General features: G+C 43.8%; 1 protein-coding gene across 4 annotated transcripts in view; it reads left to right on the plus strand.

Annotated features, from left to right (window-relative positions):
• The first annotated feature begins 4,206 nt into the window (after positions 1-4,206).
• Positions 4,207-19,312, plus strand: part of LYPD6B (LY6/PLAUR domain containing 6B) — a 166,825-nt gene continuing 151,719 nt past the window's right edge. For 2 of the 4 annotated variants that reach the window (XM_037167680.2, XM_037167677.2), the window contains exon 1: positions 4,814-4,896. The gene's annotated coding sequence lies outside the window, so the exon portion shown is untranslated. Of the gene's footprint in view, positions 4,250-4,813; positions 4,897-19,312 lie in introns of those variants that run through there. The other 2 variants (XM_037167678.2, XM_037167681.2) reach the window with 2 other exon arrangements.

Genomic DNA, 19,312 nt, shown 5'->3' on the forward strand with positions numbered 1-19,312 from the left:
ATTTTCTACAAACAAAACCAAACCATTTCCCCCCATACTGGTATTTCATTTCCTCCTTGAACTAACAAGTTTAAAAAGTCGATAATTATGTTCGTGGGGCCTTCAAAAGTAAAAAGTAAATTTGGAAGAATCGAGGACTTCTTTCCTGGGGTTAGAAATACAACAACGAGCCCTGGCTGGTGTAGCTCAGTGGACTGAGTGGGGGCTGTGAACCAAAGGATCATGGGTTTGATTCCCTGGGTTGCAGGCCAGGTCCCCATGTGAGAGGCAAGAACACACTGATGTTTCTCTCCCTCTCTTTCTCCCTCCCATCCACTCTCTTTAAAAATAAATTTAAAAAATATAAAAAAATACAACAACAAAGCCATTTGGACATTTTTGTAGCCAGCGATTTTGTACACAGCCCCACAGAGTGTGGCCCAGGCTTCAGTGCCTGCTGTGAAACCAGGTGAAGGGGGTAAGCGCATCCCTGGCAGGCGTTTCAGACGGCAGAGCCAACGCACACCGACCCACAGTCCTCAGGAGGGTGAAGAGTCCTACTGACAGACTCATCTGGAAAAGCTGATCTGCGGCCCAGCTTCAGGGTGGAGCACAGGCCGGAGGGGCCGCCTGCCTCTTTTTATAGTCCTCTTTTCAGGAAAATGAAACTGTAGCATTTTGCTTCCTGGCCTGGTATATGAGAAGCATGGGACACAGTTTGGGTTATTTCAACTTTTTGCTACATCAGGACCCTGTGTTTGGTGAGCATCAAAACCCCAACAAAACACATACTCCCTTGGCCAACGTGGAGAGAGCTTCACCAGGCAAAAGGAGAAGGTTCTGGATTTTGTCTGAGAATGCTGGAGCTGACACTTCCGGGCCCCCCTGAAAGCAGAACTTTGTAACCACTGTCGCTGTAGCCGCTGCCTGCCCTGCACCCTCCAGACTCGGTCCTGGCCAAGGTCCCCCAGGGAAGCGGTGCCCGCACTGTGGGCCTCACAGGACTGAATGGCGTTAGACTGGAGGTATTACATACCCTGTTCAGTAGGTAATTCACCGATAGCTTTAGGAAGTAGAACAAAGCCTCTACATTTTTGAAAGATGTCACTTAGAAGTGTTAGCTGAATAGCCTCAGCTGTTCAAATAGCACAGTGAGGTGGGGTGTGTGTGGAGGGGGTGGGCACCGATGGGCTGTCGGCAGTCCTGGCAGGAAAGGTCTAGGCTTCCTTAAGATTTAAAGGGCCCACACAGAGGTGCCTGCGCATTTTAGTTTCCTCTTTAAAAAGCCTGGTTTTATTGTTTAGAGAGCTCTGCACGTGAACTTGGGTTGTAGAGGGAAACACATTTCTCTCCCTTTGTCCAGGTAGGGTGAGGGCCTCACTGGGGGAGGGGGGGGAGGCTCCTTGCAGGTGTGGGACGGAAGCAGTTTCAGACTGAACCGGTCCCCGGGCCTGTTTCCTCACCAGAGAAATGAGGAGGGTGGATGAGATCAGTTTCTAGGCTGCCCGGAGGCAAGTGGCATCTGGGGTACTTAACGGAAAACCTCGCACTCTCTGAATCGGAGTCCTCAGGAGCAGAGGTCGGTGTCTGCGGCAAGCTGCCCAGCTGATCCTCCTCCCCAAAGGGTCCTGGAACAGTGGTCTGCATGATCGTTGAGTCTTCCAGCTTGAAAACCCATGGCTGAGCGTGGGAGGCAGTGAATTCTAATTATGTTTGAGACCCAAACCTCTTTGCAAGTCTGAGGACAGCTGTGGATGTTCTCTTCAGGAAAGACGTATGCAGACATGAAATACCAAATCCCGGCTCAGGGTCTCTGGCCTTCGATGAAGAACTCCTGGTCTCAAGTCAGCTCTGAGAGCCTCAGAATTAGGAACCGCGGCTGTCACAAGGCAGCTGCTCACTCAGGGCTATTCTGTTTGTGTCTCTCAGCCCTCCTATGATATACTAGGATTATTTTCATTTTACAGATGGGGAGAGTGGGGCATAGAGATAGTAACATACCTTGTAAGTGGTGGATCGATTTGAGCCCAAACGGTCCCATTCCACAGCCAGTGAACTCAAAATTTTGGGTAACGTAATCACATGATTATCAGATTTGCCTACCCGAATAGCTCTTTTTAACTCTAATACTCAGGGCCATTTCTCTATACCTCTCTCATATTAGTTATGATTGGTCGAGTAGTTATTATATGCCAGGAAAAATCCTAGGAACGTTATATGCATTGCTGCATTAAAAGATATGCTCAGAAAATGAAACCCAGTACTAATGTACACACTGAGTTCTCAGTGAATGTAGAAAAAATGAGAAGGGAAGTATTTCCTGAGGAAGTATTTTAAATAATCTAAATACTTTGGATTATTTCCTCTTTGGATAATTTCTCTTTCATGACATTATAAGGGAACTAGAGATAGACAAGAAACCGAAGATTTTCTAGCTCAGATATTTTCTTGGGGTGCAGCAGAAAATAGCAAGACAGTTATTTGCAAGGGTTAATTCATTCTAGATTCCTAAGAGTCAAGCAATGATTTTGTCCCCGTGTACAGCACTTTAACGTCCGTCAGACGTCAGCTGGCTCTCTTCGGGCCCCCAGCCAGAGCCACATTAATGACAGAAAGAGCAGTGTTTACTGTGCGGGTGCTTTGGGGTGGCACTGTGTTCAAGCACCTCACACGCATTGTCTCACCGAACCTCAGACCTTTATATTTCAGATATCCCTTTCAAGCAAAGACCTTCAAGCAGAGATCTTGCCTGTTTTTACACCTGAACATTTCCCAAGGGGAAAATGCATACTTGAAGAACATGCCCAGGGATACTCACAAAACACTGGGAGAGGTGAAGATAGAGATGATAGAGACAGAGATAGACATAGAGATAGAGAGAAGAAGAGAGGGAAGGGAAGGCAAGGGAAGAGGAGCCCAAGTGTGTGCCAGGGCAGAACTTTGTGCCTCCCCGATGATTCGAGGCCCGTCTGTCTGGGGGGCATCACTTACCAGAATGGCCCAGACAGCATCGCACACAGTGGAAGGACCCTAAATCACAGGGGATCACACGCTCCACTGACTGAAATCAACCCTCAACAGGCTTGGGCCCATATCGCTTACTTGAGACCCGGAGGAACTCCCGAGTTGAACCCCACCTGCCGGCGCGAGTGGCTATCCCGATGGACAGGCCCTATTGCAGCCCCACCCTGGACACCAGCCTCCGCACTTGCCACAGAGGGAGGAGAGGTGGAGTAGGGCACACCTAGGTGGGGCATCCACCGCAATTTTTTCCAGGTTGGCCTTGGCCAGCGTGGCATGCCCAGCGGGGCAACACCAGATCTTCAACACCTGTCCACCTGGGACTCACTGATGAGGGGGAATGAGGGGGTCCAGGCCTGAGAATGTTGAGCACATTGTTGGGGGAAGGGAAGGAGCAAGCCACTGGACCCTGACCTCACTTTGGAAGTCTCCAATTATGGCCTTTGAGTTTTAATATATAAGGCATAGAGGTGTACCGAAAGAGTTATAAGAAGAATGTTGTCCATTGTAACTTTAAAGTGACATGGCATTCCCCACACTGCTGTTGAAATGGATTTCTCTAATGAATCTGGAAATCAGTAGTATCACACATCACCTCGTGTGTGTATGTGTGTGAAGCCCTTTCATTTGTTCAATGGAACACACAAAAAATACCACACTCCTTGTGTCCTATTTTGACATGTCTGTGTTTCTGGCACTGTTAGAGACTCAGTAAGTGCAAATGGCTTTGATCACACTTGACCTCTGAGAGGCCTGGGAAGGCCTCGGACTGGAGAGCACAGCAGGGGAACAAACCCAAGCCCCATTTCTGCAGGGTTTCTGTCCCCGCCCAGATTTCCCAGCCACAGGTCCCACCGGCACTTCACACCACCAGCTGTGGGGTTTGGGGGACAGTCGCCGCAGTGTTGCCACAGTGCGGGTCTGGCGGGAGTCCCCGAGTTTCCCTGCCTGTGACACCTTCCGAAGTTAAAGATTTCCTTGACAGGGTACAAAGTTGCCCTGGGAATGTAGACCTCCCACAGGCTGCCTGGCTGTGGGTGGGGGGCCAGGCGAGAAGTGCAGGGATAGGTGGCCTGAAGCCACCTGCTCCACTCTGGGCTGTCGCTGCTAAAGTGAGAGTGAGTCACTCCGGCCTGATGTGAATGGTCAGCATAAGGCTGGGCCACATCTCCTTTGTTTACTAGGCATTAAGTGGACACCTACTCTGTCCTGGGCTTGTTCAAAGTTCTGGTGATTCAACAGTGGACAGGTGAGGTTCCTGCCTAGTCTGGGGCTTGCAGCCTGCAGGGGGGAGGATATTACAGTCGGAAATGATCTTACTTATAGCCTAATGCTATTATTAAAAAAAGAGAGGGAGGATCGTTTGAGGGGGAGGTGACGTGGGGATGGGTAGGGAGGAACGATTGGAAAAGGCCTTTTGAGTTCTTCCAGCTCTTGGCTCAGTCATTTTCTCCCGAGGGTCTCGGTCACTGTAGAAGGAGGTTGGTCTCCCCCTCTTCCAGCTCAGCGGGTCCAGCTCACTCCCTCTGTGTTCCATTTCACAAGCGGGCCAGGCTGGGTGAGAACAGGCGGGGCTCTGACTCCCCGCCATCTCCCAAGTAATAAGGGTACCAGGTGTCACTTAACTCGAGGTCGCCGGGGCCTCCCTTCCGCCCCGAGGAGGATCCGTGAGATTTCCCAGGGGAGCTGGAGTTCCGGGCCGCTCACTGGCCCGTAGGGCCCACCTGTCCGGCTTGGCCCCCCTGCGGGTGTCCCAGGTGGCTCCGAGCACGCAGGAGACGCGCCCCGCCCCGCCCCGCGCGGCCGCGGCCGACGCCAGCCCCCTGCGGGCGCGCCGGGAGCCGAGGCCGGGAGCCAGGCGAGCGCGCTGGGGCCGGGCTGGCGCGGGCGGCACAGGTGAGCCGGGCGGCGCAGCGGGCCGGGGACTGTGTTCCGCCTGCGGCGCGGGGTTGGTGGGGGGGACTGCGGATTCCGTGTCGGGGCCCTGCGGGGTCGAACGGCTGTAGCCGGCTATGCGGGGTAACCGGGTCCAGCGCGCGGGGCGCGAGGAGCGGGGCTGGTGGGAGCCGCAAGACAGTAGAGAGGTCGGGGTCCGGCCGCTGGCTTCGGGTGAACAGCTGCGCGCTCTGGATAGGGCAGGAGCAGGGGCCGAGCGCAAGGCGGGGTCTGCGTGGCGCTTTAAGTGGCCCGGGTCCGCGGACGCACTGTTTCGGTGGTGCTGGCGAAGAGGGGCGAGGGTGGGGGGCCGCCCTGACGAGCGCGGAGCTGGTGCAGGGGTTCAGGCCCACGGAGGAGGCGGGGGAGCTCCAGCCTGTCCGTCTGCAGCGCTTCCCAGGGGCTCGCGCCCGCGCCGCTGCCTTCTCAGCCGGGCTCTTTACTTTTGGTGTTGGTGTTGAGTAACCGACCTAGACGTGGGTTACCTGGGGCTTCTAAGAAGCTAAGTGTGCGAAGCTGCTCTGACTCCTTGGGCCTTCGGTTGTAAGGCTGCAGGTCTCTGTGCCCTGGGGCATTGTGAGAGGTGGAGGGGGCCGGGCGCTCTCCATCCCCCGGGGCCTGCCGAATAGGGTGATCAAGTGGAAGTCTAGAATGGTGGTTACTTACTAGTTGTGTTGCCTTGAGCAAGTTACTTAACTTCGCTGATCCTCAGTTTCCTCAAAGGTAAAATGGGCATTATAATCATTAGAACAGCCTTCAGTTACATGCTGTTCATAAAGTACATAGCACAGTGCTTGGTAAAAAGTTCTATTTTATTTAGGTGTTAATGTAACACTTTATGCCTTCCAGAAATCTCCACTCATTTCTAAACAGAAAGATACAGGAGGCTCTTTTAGGGGGGAGCATGGTGGCTGTGTGTTTTTTGGGGGGTGGGAAGCCTTTTTAATATTTTCTATTGTTTTAAATTTAATTATTATTATCATTATTTTTAACCACTAGGACTTGTTCATAGGTAGCCCTCCCCCCTGCTTCTTTACTTCCTGACGCCGTTCTAGAGGCCAAGAATGAGGAGCCTGTGCACAGACCCTGCAGGTAGAAGGGGTGTTATCAGCTTGCTCTCATTATTACATCTGGCAGAATTCTTTGCTTTGCGTTGGATTTTCTTCACATGGAAATCACTATAGATTGGGTCACATAAAGGAAAAGGCTGAGGGTTTTAGCTTCAGGCATAGTTAGATCCAGGAGCTCCTGTCAGGTGGCAGGGCTCCTTCTTTCCCATATTCCCGTATTTTGCTGTGTATAATGTGCACCATGTTTGTGAGCATCATACATGGGATTATTATACCCATGGTATAGAATCATTATACCCAAGTATAATGTGCATCCGTATTTTTCCCTTGAAAATTTGGGCAAAAAAAGTGCACATTATGCACTGTAAAATACAGTATATGTCGGCTCTTCCCTCTGTGTGGACTGGCTCTTCATAAATGTCACTGGCACCTCCAGGCTTATCTGCTCCTTCAGAGAGAGGGTGGGGTGGGGTTGGCTGGGGAGAGTGTCTTCTTCTACCTTCTCTATCATTACAGCAAATCTTACTGATGTATTAGACCCAAGCAGGGCCAAGCCTTCCTGGCGGATAGGGAGTGGGCTTCCACTGCAGCAGTGGGTACTTTGCCCAGGTGCCAGCAGTGCTGGGGAGATCAGCTTAGCTACTGTGATGGTGCCACCCCAGCTGCTGGAGGTTGGGGAGGGACAGCTCCCAAGGAGAAGGCTGCACTCTGGGCAGATAAAAATAGGACATGCCCATTACACTGTCTCTGCCTTTCTTTGCTCATCTAAAACCGTCTACAGCAGAGTTTACACAGCCTGGATGTCAGTCTGCCTGTGAGTCATCAAATCTTTACCCAAGGCATGAAGGCATCTTGCATATTCATCCTTCCATTCATTGTTTTGTTGTTCATTTATTCATTCAGCATTTGATTAATGCCCAACGTGGGCTAAGGCCTCTGCCAAGGGTGAAAATGCTGGCTTTTGAGCTCACAGTCCAGCTGGAAAGGCGGTGTCCGGGACCGTTTCACAGGGGATAGAGTGAAGACGTCCCAAGGAGACTGTAGTTGACCTTTATATTGGAGAAGAGTAGGGCTGCTGTAGGAGAAGTTGGACGGACTTCCCAGGCTCTGGGGTAGTGTATCACGTAGGGTACTTTCTGTTGTAAATAACGTTATTTAGATGACTTTACTCTCTTGTGTGAGAAGCCTGGAGGGAGGCAGTTCAGGGTAGTCAATCACAGCTCTAGGCTGGCTCCTCAAGTTTCCTCTGGTTTTCTCTGCCCTGTAACAGGGTGACCAGAGCTTCATTATGCCTCCATTTCATAACAGCCAAAGCAGAAAGGAAGAGATAGGACTCGCTACTTTACGTTTCTCTAGATGACAAAGGGCAAAATTTCCAAAAGTTCCATGTACAGTGGCCAAGTGTCATTGGCCAGAATAATCACACGCCCACCCTAAACCAGTCACTGGCAAAGGAGAAGAGGGTGGCTGTGAATGTTTGGCCAAGTGGTCTTCTGGAGCTGGAGGAGGGGCTCACTCTCCCTAAGCACTTCCATGCTCCCTATCTAAGCAAAATCGAAATTCTCTTAGCAAGGAAGAAAGCGAGACCGCCTTTCGGGCCGTTAGGTAGGCAGTCGCCCGCGTCTGCCGCAGGTGGGGAGAGGTGATGGAAGTCCCGGCCCTTGTGGGCAGTCAGGAGAAGTTCAGCACAACAGAAGTACAGGGTCTGGCACAAATAACTCCCCGTTTTTGTTACAGAATCTTTTATTAAATCATAAACATGTACTTCTCTAACATTACAATAAGACATTTTTGGTGAAATGTTCAAATTAAAACTATAAATGATTACAGCCTACCAACCACAGTCCAGCAGGCGTTACTTCTGCCGGACCCTGTACACAGCGTGGCTCACAGAGAGGAAGGAGCCGAAACTCAGGCCCAGGTGGAGACAGGAGTATTCGACATTAGATGCCGCTCTGGACATTGCTCTGAAGCATAATCTTGGTTCTACTCCTCAAAGAACTTACATTCAAAACCCAGAAAAGGTTCTCTGAGTTTTTCATACTCCCATGCAGCAGAGGCTCAGTCTGTGGTCGAAATTCTCAGGGGTGGGTTAGGGTGGAGGACTTTAGGGATGGGCTGTGTGCAGTTCGAAAAGGTTTCTCAGGTGGTTCTGCCGTGCCTCCCCCTCCCCAGCCTCCCCCTGCACCTCTGCTTCACCTGCCCCCTGCTGCCTGGTATCATGTCTTCAGTTTAGTGTTGCTGCCTGTCTTTAAACTGATGGCTGGGGACTTGGTGGAGATGCGGTTAGTGGTAGGTCCTGAACTAGAAAACAGTTCTGCGGACTGTGAGTCCAGTGAGTGAATACTTGACAGTTGTGTCTAGTAGGAAGCTGCCTGTCCATTGCTCTCAAAGCAGTTAGCCTGTTTTCATTCGAAGTATAAAGTGAGAGCTGCTTTTTGTTTTCGCTTGATATGGTGGGCATGTGGAGTTAGATTGGATAACCGCGGATGCTGCTTCTCACAATCCTCCATCCTCAGTGTCCAGTGAGCGCAGAAATGGACAAAAAGACTTGGTCACTAATCCTGGCAGAGAGGAGGGAGTGGAAGGTGGCGTATTTTGTTGCTTCCATCAGCAGGACTGCCATGGGCTAGCCAGGATCTCTGGAAGAATGTGAGGGAATGAGGTAGAGAGATGTGTTGGCTAATCATTCATTCCAGAAATATTTATTGAACACCTACTGTGTACCAGACACTGTTCTGGGTACTGGTGATAAAAGAATACACAAGAAAGACAAAGTCTCTGTTCTCGTATAGTTTCCAGTTTACCAGAAGGAGACATTTATTAATGTTTTGTTTCTTATATCAGGTGATGAGAAGTACTATAATAAAAAAAGGGTTAAGAGAAGGAACATTCAGGGCAATGAAAATCTCCAAGATTTGTTTATTTCTCTGATTGCCAGTAGAGAAATACAGTATGAACAGGTATGGTATTGGGCAAAAAATGAACAAACAAGCAAACAAACAAAACAAAACAAAACACACGTGTTCACTTGAAGGAAGAGGGTTATATATTCCCATATCGAATAACTTAATCGGAAAGGATTTCTTTCATGCCGAATCTGTTTGTTGTACTTCACATTGTTCCCAAACGTGATTTACAGTGACTTACAAAGAATGGTACCAGGTGATGAGATGTAAGTGAAGAAATGGGAGCAAAGGGAAAACAAGGGTCACTTCTTTCATCACTGTGCTGCAGAAGTGTTTAGTTTGGGTAGCAGGGGAAGGAGGAAGTGCAGTAGTGGTAAGAAATGTGGTGATTCATGTTCAGTGTTCATTATGTATAAAAGGTGAGAAAATAAGTTTGATGAATCAGGAAGTTACAGCCTTTTTTGTTGTTGTTTAAAGAGCCTATTTTATGTGAGAAAAAAATAGTCTGTTTATTAAGGACTTATATGAAATTTTATCCCTGAGTTCAAAGAAAACTAATTTTTTAAAATTCAATATGAAGTACATCAAAGGTTAACAGAGATCAAAAGCCTAATTTTGGCATCAAACAATGAAAATTGGTGAGTGGTTTGCATCCATAACTGACTAGAAAAATATACATATTCAAATAAAAAATTACAGCATAGAAGTGTTATGCAGAGGTAATTTTGGTGACCTGTTTTTATTGGCTTATTTGTTTTCTTACTGTCAAGTTTTGAAAGTTCTTTATTAATCTGGTTCTATATTCTTTGTCAGAAATGTGATTTACAAACAATTTCTCCTGGTCTTTGTCTTATCTTTTTATTTCTATAACAGTATCTTTCTCAGGGAAGAATTTTAAAAACTTTGATAAACCAGTTTATCGATCTATACATATTTTAAGATTTTATTCTTTTTTAGAGAGAGGGGAAAGAAGGGAGAAAGAGAGGGAGAGAAACATCAATGTGTGGTTGCCTCTCATGTGCCTTCTGCTGGGGACCTGGCCTGCAATCCAGGCACATGCCCTGACTGAGAATCGAACCACAGACCCTTTGGTTTGCAAGCCAGCACTCAATCCACTGAGCCATACCAGCCAGGGCAATTTATCAATATTTTCATGTAACAGACTTTTGTTATTTTAGCTAAGAACTTTTGGCCTAAGTAAAAGTCTTGAAAAATTTCTATGTTTTTGTTTAGAAGTTTCATGGTTCTATGTTTTATACTTAAGTTTATGGCCAATTTTGGGCTAATTTTTATATATGGAGTAAGGTTTCAGTCAAGGAAATTTTTTTGGCTTGTGGAAGTTCAGCGGTTCCAGCGCCATTTGTTTAAAAGATTCTCCTTTCTCTGTTTGCATTGTCTGGACACTTCTGTTGAGAGTCAGTTGGCCATAGTGTGTTTATTTCTGGACTCTCGATTCTGTCCTATTGATTCTGATGCCTACTGTGTGCCAACACTGCACTGTCTGATCACTGGGATTTCATAACAAGTTTTGAAAGTTGATAGTGTAAGTCCTCCAGCTTTATTCTTTTTCAAAATGTTGTGGCTCTTCTAGTCCTTTTGCCTTGTTATCAAAATAGTAGAAGCAGCTTGTCAATATACATAAAAATTCCTCCCACTGGGACTTTTAGAGGGATTGTATTGATTTCTAAATTCATTTAGGAAAAATAGACATCTTTACGACACTGAGTCTTTCCATGCATGAACATGATATAATGTCTCCATTTATTTCATTTTTTTTCCTTATTTTTCTGTCAGTATAGTAGCTTTTAGGATACAGGTTTTGCATATGGTTTGTTATATTTATACCTAAGTATTTCATTTTTGAGGGATTGGCCTTGTTGCTCGCATGTATAGATATATAATTGATTTTTGTGTATTGATGTTGTATTCTGGTACCTCGATAAAGTCAGTTATTTGTTCTAGGAGGCTTATTTGCAGATTCTTTGGGATTTTCTATATAGACAATGATGTCTGTGAGTAAAGAGAATTGTATTTCTTCCTTTCCAATCTGGACGCCTTTTCTTTTTTCTCTTGTCTTGTTGCACTGACCAAGATTTCCTGCACAATGTGGAGTGGGAGGGGTGAGAGAGAATATCTTGCCCTGTTTTTTACCACGGGGGAACAGTCTTTTACTATTATGATGATAGCTGAGGTTTTTTGTGAATGCCATTGGATTCCTAGTTTACTGAGTTTTTATTATGAATGAATTTTGAATTTTGTTGAATGCTTTTTCTCCATCTATTGACAGGATCATGTGATTTTTCTTTATATTTAATATGGTGAATGACACTGATTGATTTTCAAATGCTGAACTAGCCTTGTATTCCTGGGATCAACTCTACTTGGGTTGTGATATATTTTTGGGAGAAAATGTATAAATTTGATATTTTTTCTTTTTTCAGTGTTTGGTAGAATGAATTAATGAAACTTAGAGTTTTCTTTGATGGAAGATTTTCAACTACATATTTAATTTCTTTAATAGATACAGGTTTTTTTTGCAATTCGGGTTACCTATTTTTTTCTTGATGTATTTTGGCAGTTTATATCTTTCAAGGACTTGACATACTTAAGTCATCAAATTTATGGATGTAAGCTTGTTTGTGGTAGTGTTATATTATCCATTTAATGACTGTGAACTCTATAGTGATGTTCCCAATTCATTTCTGATATTGGTAAATTGTGTTTCAGTCTTTTTCTTACTCAGTATGTCTAGAAGTTTATCAATTTTATTGATCTTTTCAAAGATCCAGATTTTGGTTTTATTAATATTCTCTTTTATTTTTCTGTTTTTAACTTAATTGATTTTTGTTCATTATTCTTTCGCTTTGGGTTTAATTTACTCTTCATTTTTCTTAAAGAGTGAGCTTATGTTACTAATCTGAGATTTTTCTTGTTTTAATATAAGCATTTAATGCTATACATTTTCCTTTAACCACTGCTTTAGCTGCATTTCACAATTTTGACACGTATATTTTTATTTTAGTTTAGAATTAAAATATGTAAACATTTTCACTGAGACTTCCTCTTGGCCCACGTGTTCTTTAAAAATATGTCATTTAATTTTTACATATTTGGGAATTTCCCAGAAGTCTTTCTCTAACTGATTTCTAGTTTAATTCTGTTTATATCTCATAGTATAATTTGCCTACTTATGCTGTAAAATTTGTTCACGTTTGTTTTATGGCCCAGAATATAGTCTATCTTGGTAAAAGTTCTGAAAAGAATGTGTGTTCTGCTATTGTTGGTCCAATGTGTATTCTGCTAGAATGTTCCAGAGACAGCAGGTTCAGTTGCTCGATAGAATTGTTCAGATCTTCTGTCTGTAATTATTTTCTGTCTGCTTGTTTTGTCAATGGCAGGGAGGAATGCTGGAGTCTCCAGCTAAAATGATAGACTTTTTCTGTTTGTCACTTGAGTTTCATCACTTTTTGCTTCACATATTTTAAACATCTGTTCTTAAGTGCACATATATTTAGGGTTGCTATGTCCTAAGAAAGGGAGAGTTGATCCTGTTGTTATTGCACAATATCCTCTTTCTCCCTGTTAGTATTCCTTGTTATAGAGTCTACTTTGAGTGTTACTAGTATAGGTACTCCCACTTTCTTTTGGTTAGTGTTTGCATCCTGTACCTTTGTCCGTTCTTTTTCTTTTACCCAATCTATGTCTGTATTTTTAAAGTGGGTTTCTTGTAGACCTCATGTAGTTGGGTCTTACGATTTTAACCAATCTGACAATATCTGTGTGTCAATCAGTGTGTTGTTCATTCACATTTACTATGATATTGGTATGGTTTAATTAAAATCTATCATTTTGCCATGTTGTCTTCTATTTGCTCCATCTGTTCTTTTGTTCTTGTTTTTTTTGGTCCTATTTATTGAGTATTTTTATGATTCCCTTTTATCTTCTCTATGGACTTCTCATTTATGCTTCTTTAACATTTTTAGTGACATATATATATATATATACACACACACACACATACAAGAGTTTATTTTCAAATAAATTATTGTTTCATGCGCAGTGTTAAGAACCTTCAGCAGTATGTTCCCAATTCTTCTTTTACATTCTTTGTGCTATTGTTATCATTTTTGTTTTACGTAAATGGTAAACCAAATCTTGCTCCTATGTTTGCTTTAGACCAGGAGTTAGCAAATTTTTTTTCTGTAAAGGGCCAAAAAGTAAATAGCTTAGGCTTTGAGCAACATATGGTCTCTGTTGTATACTTTTCTTTTTAAAAACATTTACAACATAAAATCATTCTTAGCTCATAGATCATACTGAACCAGACATTGGGCTGGCTTGAAGGCTCTAATTTGTTTATTCTTTCTTTAAACAGTCAGCTATCTTTTATAGCAATTAAAAATTTAAAAAAGTTTTTTTCTGTTTGAGTCTCCTTTATTCCATTTCCAGCACTTTATGTCTTTGTGTACATCCAAGTTTGTGTCTGGCGTTATATTTTGCTTGAATAACTTCATTTGACATTTCTTATAGATCTCCTGGCAATGAATTCTCTCAATGTCTGTTATCTATGACGGTCTTATTTTTACTTCGTATTTCAGAAGACATTTTCACTGGATATAGAAATCTGGGTTGGCAGTTTTATTCCTCAGCACTTTAAAGATGTTGTTTCGTTGTCTTCTTATTTGCCTGCCTTCTGTAATTCTTATCTTTGTTCCTTTTTTTTTAATGTTTCACGTTTCTCTCACTGCTGTCAATATGTTCTTTTTCTCTTTGGTTTTCAACTGTTTAAATATGACATGCCTGAGTGTGCACATATGCACACACTCATGCTTGGCATTTGACCTGCTTGGTGTTCTAGAGCATGAATCTGTGGTTTGGTGTCTGTCACTAATTTTGGAAAATTCTCAGCAGTTATTTCTCCAGATATTTCTTCTGTTCTACTCCCTTTTTTCCTGCAGTTTTGATTACATCTAGGTTAGAATTTTCAGTGTTATTCCACAGCTCCTGGACACATTTTACATTTGTTTGTTTTGTTTCACCGTTTTATTCCTTCTTGTTTTGCTTTGCATAATTTCTACTGGCCTGTTTTCAAGGGCACTGATTCTCGTCTTGGCTGTGTCAAGTCTAGTGAGAAATAGCTGTTGAAAGCATTCTTAATTTCTGTTACTATGATTGCCTTTCAAACATTTTCATTTTATTCCTCTCTTTAAATTATACTTTTAATCTTTTATTGTTCACATTTTCTTTTAGGGTCTTTTAGGATTAATTATGCTTATTTTAATTTTTGTGTCTGATAGCTTCCACATCTGAGTTATATCTGAGCCTGTTTCTGTTAATTGCTATGTTTTTTGGCGGCGTAGTTTTTTCTTGATTTTTTGTATGTTCTATAATGTTATGTTGAGGATCAAATATTTTGTATAGAACATTCGAGACCGACATAGTTTTTATTTATTTATTGATTGATTGATTTAAAAATTTCATGTATTTATCTTTAGAGAGAGGAAGGGAGGGAGAAAGGGAGAGAAACATTAATGTGTGGTTGCCTCTCATGTGTCCCCTACTGGGGGACTTGGCCTGCAACCCAGGCATGTGCCCTGACTGGGAATCGAACTGGCAACCCTTTGGTTCGCAGCCCGCACTCAATCCACTGAGCTACACCAGCCAGGGCTAAAGATAGTTTTTATGCCTAGAAATGGTTAAGCCTTTCTGTTTTTATTAGGCCCTCAGTGTGGGGGTCGGTAATCTGGTTAGAAACTGAACTGGATCTGAAGTGCGTTGTTGCCGTGGTCATCCTCAGTGCACCACTGACTTCACGGTCCGCCGCGGTACAGTATCTAGAGTTCCAAGTCGGGGCTGGTTTGCTGAGTGGCTTTTCTCAGTATCTGTTTCATTGTCAGCCTTAGGTCTTCCTTTTACACTGAATCTTTAAGTGTTCTGTCTTCATGCTCTTTCGGTTCTTCCAGAAGCATTCCTTTATTATTTGTTCCTCAGTGCTTGTTAGCCAGTGTCCAGGTGTGTTTGCCTCAGGTAAATGAGTGCTTCTGTCTTGTCTCTTCCTGCAGGTGACTAGGTCTCTTAGATTTTGGCCTAGTTTGCTCCGCTGTGACCTCAGCTGTCTAATGAATTCTGGGAAGTTATGAACTTGCAGGTTATCTGGCTGTTTATTTGTGATGCTTTTCAGCCCTGAGCAGAATTTAAAAGCCTTGATTTGATGTTCTGTGGCTCTTTCTCTTTACGATCTTCTTGTAAAATCCTGGTGCTGTTTTCTTTCCCTGCATGCTTTGTATAATTTTATTTAGACGTTTTATATGTATAAATCAGTGATTCTCAACTCTTACTTCGGGAACATTAAACAAAATAAAACTCTTGGGCTCAGTGTTTCACTTGATATACATTGGGATCTAGGCACGGGCATCTTTTAAAAGCTTCCCCAGTGACCCAGATGCACAACTAGGTTGAGAACCTCTGGTCTAAGGTACCACTTACAGCTTTTCCTTTCACAGGGGTGCTATTCCAACATAAACGACCAAATAAAATCTGAGGCTGTATGCACTCACCCATGTGACTCTGGAATTGTTTCTCTCCTAGTTGTGCTTTCAGTGGTAGTTAATTACCTGTGATTGATGGATAGTCTCATAGAATGGAGAGAAAACTTAGAGTCCTTCTCATTTAACTTTCTATGACTTCTATGAATACTGTCCATGAAAAACTATGGCTTTGGCTCTGCCTGCAGTCTTTCAGGTGGTGGAAACTCTAGTCATTCAAAATAACACACCCCCTTGTGAGATTTACTCGTTGGAGGTGTTTTTCTTCTTGGAATTGAAATGAGCCCTTCTATAACCTCCCAAGTAATTTGTCTAATTCACAACCTTGCAGACTGTTTTGAAAGGAATCCATTTGCATGACCCCAGTACACATGTGTGTGCATGCATGTGTGAACACACACAGTCACACCCATAACAAACATCTTGTGAAGCAGCACTTACTGTAAGTCTTGTACTTCTACATTGATTTCATGACCCACCAATGGGTTGTTGCTTGCAATATGAAAAATGCTCCTCCAGCCCAAGCAATGGTTTCAAGACCGCTCCGCCTCAGAGTTGTCTTGTGCTTGCTGTTGTGCTGGCTCCTTCCACTGTTCCAGCTTCCTCACCATTCTGCCAGTGTCGTGGCCTAGAGGAACCTCTGTGCCCTGCCCACGAATGGGCTTGTTCAGGTCCAGGGCTGTGTGAATGGTCTGTTCAGAGTAGAGAAAGGAAGGGCTCCTGGCCTGTCTTTAGATACCATTTCCAGTCACTGGCCCAAATTCAGTGGAATGTAATTTGGAACCATCTCTTTAACATTGTTGATGGTTTTTTGGGGTGATTTTTATGTGTCCCCTTTTTTTACATTAATAGTATGTTATCCTGATTAGCTATGTATGTGTCTTTATTTTCTAAGAGACTGTGAACTCCTTAGGTGGCAAGAAGAATATTTCATTCTTTTTCTTCATAGGGATCAGAAAAAAATTAATTTGTTGAATGAATCTTAGAAAACGGTGTTCCCAGTCAGGAAACACCGGCTTTTCAGCACTGTGGCTTTGCTAGCTGAGCTGCTACCGACCTTATCTGTAACTTGCCAACACAAGAGCTTGAGAGCCCTGCGTTAACTTTGGGCAGGGGACACAGGGTAGTCCACATGTCCTTGTGAGCTTAGTGCTCATGCACGAGCCTCTGTGGCGGGTTCCGTGTGAGACGCCCAGTATTCCACAGCCTACAGCCCGTTTGTGCTCACGTGACGTGCAAGATGACTGTCAGTGAGCTGTGTCGTGGGCACGTGTTCTCAGAGGTCACTGGCGAAAGAAAGGGCACACAGGTGGTCAGGAAGGATTTGATTTTGACTTGGAAGGTTAGCATTAGACTTGGAATGGGAGGTATGTGGAGGTGGAGAAGGTTTAGAAGGAGAAGAAAGCTGTTCTAGTCGTCTCCGAGGTTCTGTGAAATTCCAAGTTCTGCTCTTTCTAGGAGCAACTCGGAGCCATAGGGTGCGAGGGAAAATGCAGGTAAGATACAGAGGGAGATCTAGTTTAAACTGGTTCTGCAGCAGGATAGATATCCACAACAGGTAACAGGCTCACCTGCCCTCATGGCACTCAGCCCTTGCCTCCGCCCACACAGTCGAGCCATCAGGCCCGACTCTGACAGATGTGGTTTCAGTGCTGTTCTGGAAGCTCCTTGTCATCGTGAGGTCCCGCTTGCTGGGACCGTTTGACGGCTGATAGTTCTGGCTCAGCCTCTTAGTGATTTCCATCAAGTTTTACAGCAAGTGTTCATAGCCACTGCCCTGACTTTTCTCCTTTCTGCTCTCAGAGGGCTCCTGATCAGATGGATTAGTAAGAATTGTACATTATTAAGAAACATGATACATGTCATCTGTCAAATAATCTTCTGGGTGTTCCTGTTCACCATGAGCCAGTGACACCATCAAATTATCGCATAAAAGAATCATCGGTGTCTTATTGAAAGCGTCTCATTTATTTTGGGATGATTTTGGTAGAAAATAGGGGTGAAAGTGCCCTATGAAAAAATTAGGTGCCCTGTGTGTGTTATCTGTCCATTAGGAAGGTGTGAGGACCAGAGTTCTTAAGCAGCTATGAGAGTAGTTGGGACGAAGATGAGGGTGGAGCCGCATTGCAGGGTGGGTATTAGCGTCACTGAGAAACTCGCATCCTACTTTCCCCTTAGAATCTGGTGCCAGGGTGGCCGTTGATCTCCTGGGAGACCTGTGTAATTCTTTATATTTTTCTTCATGCTCTGGCAGCCAGGAAGCCCAGAGCAAAACATAAAAATACTCATCTCAAGGGTAAAGAGATTTCAAGTTCTGTGTACAAAGATTTCCTGTCTTAAGTCATGTGATTTCATATTTTAAAAACAGGTGGATTTTTTCTAATCACCACATCAATACATGTTCGTTATGGCACAGGTGGAAAGTAACAGAGTTATCTTATGGCACAGAGTCTATCTCCCCCATCAGATATTCTCCCATTTCAGAGATAGTCACTGTTTACTGCCGCGGTCCAGCCGCAGCGGGTCAGGGGTCCCACAGGTGAGGGTAGGCGTCGGCGCTGGGTAACAGACGACAACACGCCTCAAAGGACAGTGAAGCTCTGTTCCGTTTATTGAAAGTACAAGCAGGTTTTTATAATTTTCATTTCAGGTAGTGATTAATATTTGCAGTATAACATGATCATTTAAGCAGAAAAAATCAACACAAAGGCAATCAGTAAAAGTACAAAAGTTCTCATAGATTCAGTTAAAAATTATTTTAACTAGGAGAGCCATTAATCAGACAGTTAAAAATATCTTATTGTATACCAAAGTTTCTCAGAATTTGGTATAGGGTATAAGGATACGCTAGACTGAGTAGAGAAAATAGGAGATTTATTATAAAGCCCTCGTGATGTCTAACTTAGCTATCTACCTTTTTTTGCTTAAAATGTTTTTTCAGTGTACCATAAATTCTGACTCCCTAGTGACTGTTTAGTTTGTAATAACTAACTAGCCTTTGTTATTACTTTGCCTGTCTAGTTGATATATATTCCTATTCAAGGTAAAGGAGGGGCTGTTCCTATGTAGCAGGGGGCTTTCAAGGGTACTTCTTTTAAGTTTCTCTAGGAGTACTTTTTATAAACATGTTTTGTACTTTAATTCTTTCTAAGAAAGTAGTGAGATTATCTTATGATTTCCTAGAGTATTCTATCTTATCTTGGGTGTTTTTCTAATGATTGTTATTGATTAAGCTTGAATTCTCAGATTGTTTTGATTGTTTCCTTGTGCCTATATTCCCTGACGTTCTAGTATGATATTATTGTTCTGTTTATTGAGCCGGGAAAGGTCCAGGCACACTATCTGAATCACTGCCAGGGTATTCATAGTGATTAAAGTAAAAGGGTCATGATCTCTAAAGCAAGCACAATCACAATAGGTATTGCAAGGCCTTCCATGCCACGTCCACCAGGTTGGAAACTGCTTCCTTGAAGTCTTACACCCCCTCTCAGGACCTTGTCACGGAGAGAGGGATCCAACAGTGGACGCGGCAGTGGACGTGGCAGTTTACGTTTTAATTACTCTCATTTCTTCTAAGGTTAGATATGTGTGTGAGTGTCTGTGTACATAATTTACAAATGTGAAATGATACTTGTTCACACCGCATCAAAACTCATTAAAATTTAATCTTTACAAACATTTTCTATGCCTTTCAATATTCCCGCACAGCATTGTCTTTAATGGCTGGTATACTCTTTCATCACGAGGTCATATCCTGTCCTCTTAGCTTGACTTCAGCGTTTTGCGATCAACAACCCTGCCGTGTATGTGCATGCAGCCAAATCTCCGAAGCACATCTGAGATTATTTCCCTG

Source organism: Artibeus jamaicensis, unplaced genomic scaffold (genome assembly GCF_021234435.1).
Source record: "Artibeus jamaicensis isolate MK-2021 breed Jamaican fruit bat unplaced genomic scaffold, CSHL_Jam_final contig_603, whole genome shotgun sequence".
In the NCBI taxonomy this organism is placed as follows: domain Eukaryota; kingdom Metazoa; phylum Chordata; class Mammalia; order Chiroptera; family Phyllostomidae; genus Artibeus; species Artibeus jamaicensis.